Here is a 13,514-nt window from a genome sequence, read left to right as displayed (position 1 = left end):
GCCATTGAGATGAGACGCTGTTTTGGGGACAGCAATAGTGTCCTCTGGTCACAAGTCCAAAGGAGATATCATCTCATTTGCCTTTATGAAAAGTCCTACACTGAAATCCAGTTGTTAAAAACTAACCTTGTTAAAAAAGAAACTACTAAGATCAGGCACTCAATGCACCCAACTATTTGCAAAGCAACGCACAACACTGTTATCACTACCTCTTTGCTATTCTCAAAGCAGGCTTGTATTCCTAACAGTTTCAACATCTTCTCTGTTTTAGAACTCAGGGACTGTTTTTGTAATTTTTATTTTTAACCTGAATCTTTGGTCAAAGTTTACTTTAAAGACCACCAACGGGGGCAAGGAGGGAACCTTATTTATCTTTAAACACTTTCTTGTTTCTGGGCCCAGTGGTAAAAATTTTCAACAGCAACAAAATTATCTAAGAGCCTAAGTAAATTTCAATGAAACACAGGTTCCCGAGGCTTGGATTTACAAAGGTATATTGGTGCCTAGCTGCCAAATGAGGATCTTGGCGTGATGGGGCTTAGGCTCCTAATTCATTTGAAATTTTGATAATATATATATATCTATATCTATATGGTCATTTGTTCTAACAATCGTCTTTCTTGTTATCCACCTAGCACTGCCAGACTCCCTTAACAGTCAACAAGCTGTTAAATATTAATAAGCTTCAGTGCCTCAACTTAATGCATTGTAGTGAATTGTGTGGCATGAGAGGGACACTGAACAGATTTCACTATCTTGGGCTTCACTGAGAGGCCCAATCAGTCTTTCCTGTCATAATAATCACACACACCAAGTTCAAAGTCTATGCAGGATTTCACAAGGTGAAGAATCAACACAAAGCACCAGGCCTAACTACAAACAAGCCAAGACAGAAGTACATTACTTTGGCCCACTATGAAACAAGCAAACAAAGAAAAACAAAAACACAAACAAAACTTAAACCCAGGCATTAATTGGCATTCATTAACTGTCAGTGTTGCACAAGTGCATTAACTGGTTTAACAAAACAATCAGCAATATTCATCCATGCACTGTGTCAAGGACTAGAAACAAGCCCCTTAAATTCAGCAAAGATAAACCATCCTAAATCCCAGCAAGAACACAACTTTCATTTCAGGTTCTGTCTTTTTTATACAGCCCTTAACCATCTAACAAGAGCCACCTTAAAAGCAGCTCCCTGTAATCAAAAATATTGCATGCTCAGAACTAGAGGAAAAGCCAGATGATATTGTTATCTGTAACAATAGACACTTTGAACACAAATAAAAGAGCAAAAACTGACTCACCCACTCTTTGCTTTTACTGATTTTGTTAATATACCAATCACAGACCTACACAACTGCTCCAAAATGTCTTAAAGAAACATTGTGCAAGTAGAGTCTGAGGAAATGAGACTCATTTCACCTAGTGACTTTTTAAAAACCAGTCAGCATGAAAACATCATTGGTCAAATTTTGTCCTGACTTACTCCCTGCACTTCACAGAAATCATATGTTTAACATAGCTCACAATCCTAGAGATCATTTGCTATGCAATCTCTTTTTAAAACACTTCATCTGTAATCTTATTTATTAAGTGTGTCTGTAAGTCTGTGTTCAAATTATGATGTCCACTTTAGAATGGGAATAAAACAGTTCAGTCACAGTACAGGCAGTCCCCGAGTTACACGGATCCGACTTATGTCGGATCTGCAGTTACGAACGGGGATTTTCTAGCCCCGGACGACGGGAGCGGCGGGACGCCCGGTCCCGCTGCCCACATCCTCCGGGGCGAGAAAAGCTGCTCTGCGTCTCCCTGGTCTGCTGGGGAGGGTGGGAGGAGCCAGCAGACCAGGGAGACGCGGAGCAAAGTGGCGGAGGACCCGGGCGGGACCGCGGCGCTTCCAGATCAGCGCCGCGGTCCCGCCCGGGTCCTCCGCGGCTTTGCTCAGTGTCTCCCTGGTCTATGTTTCATATATTTAGAGTTGCTGCGTCATGGAGGATACTTTTATGAGTTAATGTTTGATGAATTGGAATCTTTTCTACCAATGAACTAATTGATACTCAATTGGACTAAGTCTAATCACTTCTGCATCTGACTTGCTAACAACTTGAAGATAAGCACTAAGGGGCGGAGCAAGGGAAATTGATATCCACGGGATAAAAAGTCTGGTCTTTGACATTGGATTCCCACCTAAGGAAAGATAAGGTTCGAGTCTGTAAGACTGATCACCGTGCAGAGAAGAAACCTCACTATTCTCACGCTGGCTATTCCAGTCTCTGACTAAGCTTCTGCTCTGATCTGCTGAGCCTGTTGACAAAAAGCAGCCAACAGAACACCACCTGGTTCCTTACCAGCAGGAACTGCAGAGTGCAAATCTCTTAAGTATCCACTTTTCTCCTTTTCTTTTTGCGGGTACAAAGGTACATCCCGTATTTTAAGGATCTGAAAGAGGTTGTGAATGTGTGTGTGATAAACACTTTTAAGGTTCACCTGGGAAAGTTTCCTAGGGCTGTCTAATGATCAAAGGGTGCTCTCAGTTTAATGTGCTGTATTTCTAACCTTGAGAAATTCCTGTGTCTTTGTTTGAAATAATAATAATAATTTTTTATTATTAAAATCTGTGTTTTATCAAGTGTTTCCATTTGTTTTGTACCACCTATTGGCAGAAGTGTGGGGAAAGGCTATCCACAGTAGCAAGGTTAAAATATAGAGGCTTTAATTGGCTTTGTAGTTGTGATTTGAGCTTTCAGCGTGAGTCCACTTAACCAGCGTGAATATGTAAATTTAACTTGGCATAAGGAAAACACCCTTAATTGAGGATTATAATCAAATAGACAGGCACCTTCAATTTCTTTTAGAATATGTGGGTGAGACGCTGAGCAAAGCGGAGGAGGACCTGGGCGGGACTGCGGCGCTTCCAGATCAGTGCCGCGGTCCCGCCCGTGTCCTCCGCTACTTTGCTCAGCGTCTCCCTGGTCTGCTGGGGGGGGGACGCAGCTAGTGCGCCCCCTCCCCCAGCAGACCAGGGAGATGTGGAGCAAAGCCCTGAGCCTGTGGTAGAGTAGGTGGGGCGCTGCCGGTTGGTCCCGCAGCACCGCTCCTTGGCGCTACTGGACCAACCTGGCAGCACCCCAGCTGCTCTGCCCCAGGCGTCCCCAACTCAGCCGCTGCTGAAACTGACCAGCGGCTCTACAGGAAGCCCCTGCCCCGGGCTTCCTGGAATCAGCCGCTGATCAGTTTCAGCAGCAGCTTACTTGGGGATGCCTGGGGTTCTTAAGCTGAATCTGTATGTAAGTCGGAACTGGCGTCCAGATTCAGCCGCTGTTGAAACTGATCAGTTTCAGCAGCGGCTGAATCTGGACGCCAGTTCCGACTTACATACAGATTCAACTTAAGAACAAACCTACAGTCCCTATCTTGTACGTAACCCAGGGACTGCCTGTACTCCATGTCTACAGTTCATAGATGCATTTGATGCCCTTGATTTTGGTTGAGATGCACAGAAAATATTCAACATAATGTGCTGCCTTATTGCACCATAATGCAAAGTGTTAAGTGCTTTTATGTCAATTGTATTAACATTTGATTGTCCCACATTCCAGGCATTTGGGAAGTTATTCTGCCTTAAGGCAGCTGAGGTGATTTAAGTTTCATGTTAGAGTACAACTTTCTTTTATTCCTTTGTCAGAATTGTTTCTCCCTACATTATTTACTTATTGCAATTTTGCAGTTGGATTCTGGTTTGGTTTTGCTGCCAGTCTCAGTTCATTTGGATGTATTGTTTGTACGTCTGTTTTTGTTCATATTCTCTCTGAAACAGCTTAGAGGCTTTCAGACATGCATGACTGAAATGAAAATATTTATTCCTAAGCACAATATATCCACTATGCAATAGTTCAGTGGTGGTTTTGTGTTGTCAGTAAATGCGCAGAGTTAAAATTCTAGAGAAATGATTTGGGGAAGCAATATCTTATCCTGCTCTCTCTCTCTCTTTCTTACCTGGTCTATGCAATTGTTTAACACTCCTGCCATTCTTAACATTTTTGACGCACCCACCAATGAAACCACCCCAAGGAAGTTCATAAATACCAGGCAGATTATAATCTGGAAGTGACATCATAGGACTCAACAGGCTCAGACATTATGGGGTCTACTCTTGGCTCCATCAATGAGTTGCTTGTGTCACGTAAGAGCTGATATTTTGAGCAATCACAAATCCCACTGAATTGCCCTTATCTGCAATTCATGTCCCCCATTGGCAATATGGGGATAATAATGCTTTCCTACCTTCATAAAGCACTGGGAGGTAAATGTGCTGTTTAAGAACCAAGTATTAATAGTAATAAAATTATTTGCAGGACAAATTCCTCATACTGCATCATGAAATCAGAACAGCTAAACCAGCACGATGCTACAGTACATAATGGGACAATGACACTGCATTCTCACTTCCTTCAGTACCATTAGGAGAAGCTGACAGGATGTTACTGTGCAAATGCAAAGTCATCATGTATCAGCACTGCACTACAACCTAACATTATGATGTTGCAAAGTCAAAATTCAATACTCTCCCAGCCCTACAAGCTAGACTCAATAGGGTGAAGAAGGCCAGCAAGAACCTGAAAACCTCCTATGAATTTTGCAAATGTGGGCAACTCTACAGTACTGAAAAGCCCATTAAAATCTATAATGTCTGGACACGTACAAAACTGAGTTGTAAGACCACAGATATCTTGTAGCCCAGAATATTTCAGGGGATTGTTGATTGACAGGCGAGACCAGCAGTTTTCACTCTGAGGATCGTGACCTCCCAAACAATAGGTGTCAGGGGACCATAACCACCATGTTTATTTTTTTCAATTGTTTAAAATTATATTTCTAGTCCTTTTGGTCATGGAGGAAACTTCAAAACCATAAGCATCAGCTGATTTAGAATGGGAATAATGCCTGGCTAACATGCACAGGCAGCCTGAAACGATATTCCTAAGAGGTTTAAACTGCTCCGTTAGTCTCAGCCAAGGCGTGGTGGACTCTAAACCTGTGGTCATGAAATGTGGTATTTTCCAGCAAGCCACAGAATTCTCCATTTTTGCTGCTCCTTCCTCTTTATGGGACCACTTAGGGTTGCCAGGTGCCCGGTATTCACCCGGACAGTCTGGTATTTGCAGGCTCCATCAGGTAAAAAAAACAGGAAATACCAGACATGTGAAATGTCTGGTATTTCCTATTTCCCTGGGACGGAAGCCCAGCGGGGACAATTTTCCCCTGCCGCGTGGGGTGGGGGAGTGAGGAGTATAGCAGAGTCATAGTGAAGGGGGACAGGAAGGGGCACTTCCCAGGCACCATGCTATGGGGGCTGCCGGGCTGGGGTGGGAGCGGAGGGCATGCTGCACTGGCCCACGTGACCAGCAGATACCAGGGAGCTTGCCACGTGATGCCTCCCCCTACACACTGTGAGCAGGGGCAGCAGAAACAGCCACTTTAGTAAGATTAACTTACCCAGCCATCCCATTTGTCCGCTGCCTGGCTCTGCGGGGGCCGGGGGTCTCCCGACACTGGGGATGCCTGTCTCAGGGGGAGGGGAGAGTGCACTGGGATGGGGAGACGCTGGGGGGGCCTGGCTCTGAGGTAGGGATGAGTGCATTGGGATGGGGGGGTGCTAGGAAGGACTGGCTCTGAAGCAGGGGTGAGTGCATTGGGATGGGGAGGCACTAGGGAGGATGGCTCTGAGGCAGGGGTGAGTGCATTGGGATGGGGAAGCACTTTCCACTAGATTTCTTTTCCCCACTTCCCAACCACTTCATTTAACATCAGTTTTTCAAGACTTCAGCTCCCACTCAGGCCCAAATTAAAAGGTCAGATTTTCATGGACAGCGCCCAATGTGCTGAGTGTTTGTGAAAAATGTTATCTTAGGATATATCTTCACTGCAAAAATCCCCACAGTAGTGAGTCTCAGAGCCCAGGTCAACTGAGTTGGGCTCAACAGGTCTTGCACTATGGAAGCTGAAAACAGCAGTGTAAATGTTCCTGAACCTGCGTGGGAATAGCTACACTGCTTGTTACTACAGGCCTTACTCGGGAGTTCTAGATTCTAGTAACAAATGACTGCTTTTTCAGAAAAATCTAACTTCTAGTATTCAAGAGGACATTAAGTTAAAGCCTAATTTAAAACAAACATCCCTCTCCAAACCAAACCACAAATTTCATAATCCGTGTTAGGGATGTTACATGTAGTTTAATCAACTAATTGACTAACTGATTAGTCGATAAGTGGGGGAGGTAGGGTTGCCAGATGGTTTCAACAAAAATACTGGACACACTTGACATTACATCTTATTTAGAAAATACCGGACATTTATATTTTCTCAATTTGTTTCCCGAACAGAAAGCTCAAATCCTGGATTGTCTGGTTCAAAACCGAACACCTGGCAACCCTAGGGGGAGCCGCAGCAGGGTTAGTTCCCAGCCCGGGGAGCTAACCCTGCTATGGCTCTGCCTTTTAAATGTATTAAGAGCTAGCTACATTTAAACGGCTGAAGTGCAGCTGATTCCCAGCTTGCACCTGGTCCCCACAACTCCCTGCTTTCCCTGTCCCTCACAGACACAGTGCTGGGGGAAAATGGCTTTTAAGAGGTAGAAAGAGGCAGAGGCCTCTGATAGAGGCAGAAAGGGGTGGGGAAAGGGGAAGTGACTAGTCAAGGAACTAGTCAACTATCCAATAAGCAAAAGCTTATTGGATAGTTGACTAGTCGCTTACATTCCTAATCCGTATGATAATAATACACTCTTACATTAATAAAACAAAGAATTTTTGAAATGTTGAGGACATATTATACTGTTCTTTTTTCACCAATATATAGCCAGAGAAATTTCATTAACTTCAATATATTTACACTAGTGAAACTAAAGTCAGACTTTGGCTCTTACAGCATGGCTACGTCTACACTGGCCCCTTCTCCGGAAGAGGCATGCTAATTACAACTTTGGAATAGGGAAATCCGCGGGGGATTTAAATATCCCCTGCGGGGTTTAAATAAACATGGCCACCGCTTTTTTTCCGGCTTGGGGAAAAGCCGGAAAAGAGCATCTAGACTGACGCGATCCTCCGGAATCAAGCCCTTTTCCGGAGGATCTCTTATTCCTACTTTACAGCACAACGTGGTAAGAGAGGGAAGTAGGAATAAGAGATCCTCCGGAAAAGGGCTTTATTCCGGAGGATCGCGCCAGTCTAGACGCTCTTTTCCGGCTTTTCCCCAAGCCGGAAAAAAAGTGGCGGCCATGTTTATTTAAATCCCGCGGGGGATATTTAAATCCCCCGCGGATTTCCCTATTCCAAAGTTGTAAATTAGCATGCCTCTTCCGGAGAAGGGGCCAGTGTAGACGTAGCCCATTTCTTTCCTCAGTCTAGACAAGGAAAATATATTTAGCCTCACTTTTTTTAATAGTCGGTTTCACATTCTGGTTTTCCTGCACAGATCTGATATTGCAGTGTTTGGCTTACAAACACTGGGGAGCTATCTAAAATACATTTTCACTGTAATTTATAATTTAAGGAAACATTTCTATTACTCTTAGATTTCAGGAAAACACTGTTTAGTACAAAGCTTAGACTTTGGCCAACTCTGAGCAGTTTCTTTTTCAGAAGTGTTTTGAGATAGGCACGGAATTAGATTGACTTTGCAAATATGTTAGCCTAGATAAATATGCCTTTTAATGATCATTAACTCAGTCCCATTCCTGCTATTCATTCCTATCACCCATTGCTAACCTGGGCAACTGTTAAAAGACACAGTTTCTTAGACACAGATGTTAGGTTCTGCTTTGTTCTGTTTCACCTCTCTTCTGGCACCAGGAAGCAGGGCACACCCCACTGTAATTATCTGCACTTTCTCTGACGCCACCTGCTGTATCCTTGTAACACGACAACTAATAGCTCTCTAGCAGCATGGCCGCAAGGCAGAGTTCCTAGAGTGAATGCTTTCTTAAAAGAAAGTCTCCTGACTTCTGTCTCCTCTTTAAAATGGAAAATCATTCCTGGCCTAGAACACAAGGACAGCCAGAACACACCTGTTAACACTACAGCATATCTGGGTTTGGGGGTTGGAGCCAGTGATATTATTTTGGCTAGTTCCTATATTACAGAAAACTTGCAAGAGCTCCTGCGCAAGAGGGCTTACACCTGTTAAAAAAGAGCGTAGCTCTTGCGCAAGAAGCCCTCTCTCTTACCACACTGTGCTGTAAATCTTCTTGCGCTCTGCGGATTCTTGCGCAAGAATGGCCATACTTGCGCAAGAAGCCGTGAGTGTAGACATAGCCCTAGTGATTGTTCCAGACCCCTCTGAAGGTGGATGGGCTGAAGCAGCAGATGCTGGATTGAATTCTATTAAAATGCCTTGGATTAAAGTAGTAATTCACACATTTGAAGACTGGGGCGGTTGAAGTGCTCAAGGCCAGACAGAGTGGAAAATCCTAGACTCTCTTTTGAAAGAGGAGTCTGGTCCAGAATCATCAGGGGTACCTATGTAGGAATTATTTCTTACAGCAGCGCTATGCCTTCTGCAGAGGCAGGGGAGGTGGCATGCGCTTCTCTTATTCAGGCACTGCTGAGACTTGGTTTAGCCCCTGAACTGACTTAGTTTGCCTGTTCTGCTGCCGTAACTTCTGTCTTAGCAGGACTCCATTTTGTTTAATGGACACCATTTTGTTTGGGCCAAAAGACAATAAAGATTCTGTAATGGTTCCCTCTCCCATGCTTTATGAAAGTGGCTTATGAATACAAATATACACAACTCAAAGATGCTTTGAACAAAATACCTCATAGAACCTATCAATCTTAATGCTACAAGTGGCGGGGTCTGTATCTCTTATTTTGGTGTATGTATCATTCTTGTATGTAAAGTTAGAAATATGGCGCATGGAATAGTTTATGGTTTTAAATGTGCAAATTAAAGCCATCAAGGGTGTTTCCCTCAGTATCTGGAAACAGCCCCTTTTGTCCTGTAAGTCTTAGCAGTGGTTGGTTTTAGGAAGACGTGACCTAACTGGTAGGGTCTGACCAGGTAATTTTCCATGGAAAAGTGGAATGTAGAGACAAAGAATTCCTGCCCAAAAGGAAGGCTATTTAAGATGCAAAGTTTTCAGGCTCTGGGTCTTTGGCTGGCATGTCACACCCAAGAGGATAACCAGGGACACTAGGGAAAAAAGATCTTCCCTGGCTTGATGGTTTGGCTGAAATAAGAACAGTTTTAGGGTGAGTTTGCCATAAGCAATTGTGTTAGAACTAGCTATGCGTTTCTTGCTATTTTAAATTTGTAGTTCACTTTGCTCTGCCTGTTTTCACTTGCAACCACTTAAATCCTACTGTTAAGACTTAATAAAATCACCTTTATTTACTATCATGCCCAATGTAAATAATTGTTACTTAGGGGAGCAATCAGTGAATGATTTATTTGAGGTCCTGATCCCATTTGGGGAGTGGGTTCCCTGGAAGCTGTGCCTGAAACTGCATTCTCCTCAGACCTGAAGCAATTCAGTGTCCGCATTGCTCTTCGGGGTGGGAGGGAGGAGGAAGGCGGTGATCTCAGCTTTGTGCCTTGGCTTGGGGAGACCAGATCTAGCCCCGCAGGACATGGTGGCGAGAAGCCCCAGAGAGCAAAGAGGTGAGTGTCAGTGGCTTTGTCAGCACTCTGGGAAGCAACCCCAACTGGTCTTCTGTGACCGCACCATATCATAGATTCCATATTGGTGACCTGACCTTTCACTCCCTTAGCCAGTTCATTGAAATACAGCCTCAAGTCTCACCGCGCCGCTGCCACTTCCTCCATCCTATCCCCTGGCTGCAACAGAGCAACTTCCTGTGATGCCGACTGCCCCCAACCCGCTGCAATACACAGCAATCTACTGCCCCGTCACCACCACTAGAGCAATTTATACTCACACTGCTGGCCAGAATGGCTAATTGGGCATTGTAGTAAACATGCTGGAGTTCAATACACTTGACCAAAAAAAACGTACTGTAGTACACACTACACAATTGTTGGGCAGGGAAAGACAAAAGTCCTGTGTGGAGGTGGAAGTTTTTTGTCACCAAAAGTGATACAATCAAAACAAAATAAACATGTATAAAATTGACTAATCAGATTTAAGAACAGAGGAGGAGTGAGGGGGGGAAGGTTAGTGTCTGTGAGGTAAGGACATTAGGGGTGATAATTGGGGAAGCTATCTTTGTAATGGGTGAGATAATTAGCATGCATCTCATCCATTACAAAGATAGCTTCCCCAATTATTACCCCTAATGTAATTACCTCACAGACACTAACCTTCCCCCCTCACCCCTACTCTGTTCTTAAATCTGATTAATCAATTTTATATGTGTTCACTTTTTTTTGATTGTATCACTTTGGTACATACGGTTATGCCAATTTTCTTCCACATATTGATCTGAGGAAGTGGGTCTGGCCCATGAAAGCTCATCACCTAATAAACCATCTCATTAGTCTTTAAAGTGCTGCATAGTTCTGTCTTTTGTTTATCCTTTTGCAGACAGTGTAAATGACACCTTTCCTCCCTCTACCACCTGCCTCCCCCCCCCCCCCCTTGCAAGAACAGGCTCTTGTCTCTTTATCTCCTCCTAACAGGTGTTCTTAGCACAAACAGAGCAGGAGCTATTTGCATTAAATATTCAATGGCTGTGTTTTAACCTTGAGTGAACTGGAACAGAGGGTGGGAAAGACTGTAGATAGTATCATGAGCTTTCGTGGGCACAGCCCACTTCTTCAGGTGACTTCTTCAGCCCACTTCTTGGCACGCCACTTCGGAAAGGCTGCCAACCCCTGGTCTAGCAGTTTGTATCACGCACCCCCGCCAGCCGCAGGGCTGTAGCCACACCCTGCCGCGCTGCCGGGTCCGTTAGCTCCACCTCCTCTGGACCGCTTTCTCTCTCTCTGCCCCCAGGGCTGCTGGAGCCACCATGCCTCCTGAGTCTGTGAGGATCTGGCTGGGAGCACCCCCCTTACAGGGCCCCGCCTGGCATTACAGCTGGGAGCTCCCTTGCAGGCACACGGGAGAGAGGGAGAAAAGCTACAACCCCTTATATGGCCGATAAAGAACATATACAAATTCCGGAAGATGATGGGAAAGGAGTGGGGGAGGTATCATAGGTGATTTTTGAAGAGCCCATAGAACATAAAGGGAGCGTGTGTAGCCCCGGATGTAGGGAGTTGGTTGTTTTATAGAAACTCAGCATATATAGGTTAGTAGGGGCGCTTTCCTTAGGACAGGACTACTCAACACGCAGCCCGCGGGCCACATATAGCCCGTTTGTTTGCAGCCCACAGTGCAGTTTGGGTTTACATGGGGCTCAACATGAGGCCCACGGATGGGAACCAAAACAAAACAAGAGTCAATATAATGGTCTTCTGTTGCTACGCGTTTTAGTAGTTAAATTCCCAGACTGTCATTGCTCATTAAAAGTGCTGTCATGTAGGTGGAAATTGGGTATATACAGTAATTCTTCATTTAACACATGCCTGCTTAACACGTTTTCGCGATGGCACTTTTTTTTTTTTTAGGGAAAGTTTTTTTAATTACACGACCATCCCTGGAATAACACAATTTCCCTAGCTGGCCTGTTGCCGGCAGCTGCGCGGGGCTTCCCCTGCCTCCCTGAAAAGTGGCAGAGGGTTTGCTGCTTGCCGTGCCGTTCCCTGGCGACCCCCCCCCCCTCACCGGACGCAGTGTGAGTCCTGGCAGACCTGTCACAGGAGCATACTCCCAACCCAATCCCCCTCCTTTCTCCTCCCCTTCTCTTCCCCAGAGCCAAACACCTCCCCTCCCTGCTATAACCCAGTCTCCTTTCTCCCTCAACCTTATGTCCCGGTCCCAACAGACACCACCGCTTGAAACGCAACCCCCACCTTTTCCATTATTTTCAATGGGAAAATTGACCCCGCATAACACGTTTTCACTTAACACGATCATTTTCTGAAACATATCTATAGTATTAAATGAGAAATTACTGTATTGCATTTTATTAATATCAGCAGAACTGATTTAAATGGGGCTTGTGTTGTGTACTCTTGCCTTAATCTTTGTATTCATGCCCATCAGTGTAAAAGAAGCTATTTGCATATATATGCAATCACACATAAGTTATGGCCCTGTCAGGCTTCTCCCCCACTCTGGCATGATAAATGCAGAAGTGGGGGCCCACAAAAGTACCCCAAAACCTTCTCTCTCCAGGCTTTGGTATAAAACTCCCCCTCCCCCCCAAAAACTTAAAAACCTAGATTTTGGGGATAAAAATCTGCTACTACCACCCAAGTAATGATAAGGAAACCAGGGAAGAAATCACTTGGGGAATCTCACCCCTAAAGTAAAATCAGGACACACAAAAATTAACCAATACCAGGTTCCTAAAAAAAAGAAGAAAAGAAAAAGAACTTTTATTATTACCACAATACTCCTGTTACAAACATAAGGACTGGATGGAAAAGTCACCAATTAATATAGTCATGGGGGGACCTCTCCCATGGGCCAAAAGCTTAGTTACAAAGGAGAGGAAACCCCATTTTTAAATGCACAGACATCAGATTCCCATTCCTAAACCATAAAACAATAAAACCTAACGGATTTATCTAAACTTTACCCTTACAGATAATGAAGAAACTTTTCTTGGAGGGAGACATTTTGTCTGTCCCCCTCAGTAGCTGGAGAAAAACTACCCAGGGACAAAGGAGGGAAAAACCCCAAAATTCCTTTGTCCCAGTTTGAAAGTTCTACCTATATTTCTATTGTCTGCTTGCCCTCTGGTTAGGTTAGGGACACAGTTAACCCCTTAATCCCGAGGCTGCTGGCTAACCCTCATGGTCAAGACAGACCCACAGCTTGTGCTGTATCATTGTGGCTCCCAAAGTTGTGCCCTGCCCTAGGGAGTAGACCTATGGATCTCATTAAGCCATGCGATATTATGAGGGTAAATGAGCACCCCACTGTGTGCCCTATTTCTGCACGCCCGATTGTGGAGGGCAGTAAATACAAGACTGCTCAGGGGATGAAGCCTGAGCTTTCCCCAGGGCGGACCCTGGCCTGGGTTTCTACGGGGCTCACGGCCGCTAGGGGGCGAGGCTGATGCCCCCCCGGCCTTGTCCCACGAGGGTGGGTTCCTCCTGCAGCTCAGCAACCGGCTCCTCCTAGGGCCGCAGAAACCACTGCCCTGTAGGTGCCAGCTGTTCTGCTGCCCCGCCCCCCGGGAGCATGGGCTGGGCTCGCGCCACCCTTCGATGCAGGAGGCCCCCAACCGCCTTCTCCACCTATCAGGTTACAGGGGCGGGGCGGGTCCTCTCCCCGCCGGGTCTGTCCAGCGCAGCCGCCGGAATCAATCGGTTCCCCCGTTTAAAAAAAAATCAAACAAACAAAAATAACCCAACAACAATCTCCTGCCACGGGCGTTGATGGCGCCGCCTTGAGCCGTGGCCCCGCCGCCTGCGCGATCGGCTCCCCGCCGGCGATG

This window comes from Pelodiscus sinensis, chromosome 6 (genome assembly GCF_052426305.1).
Source record: "Pelodiscus sinensis isolate ZL-2025 chromosome 6, ASM5242630v1, whole genome shotgun sequence".
Lineage (NCBI taxonomy): Eukaryota > Metazoa > Chordata > Testudines > Trionychidae > Pelodiscus > Pelodiscus sinensis.
This window is presented reverse-complemented; position numbering follows the sequence as displayed.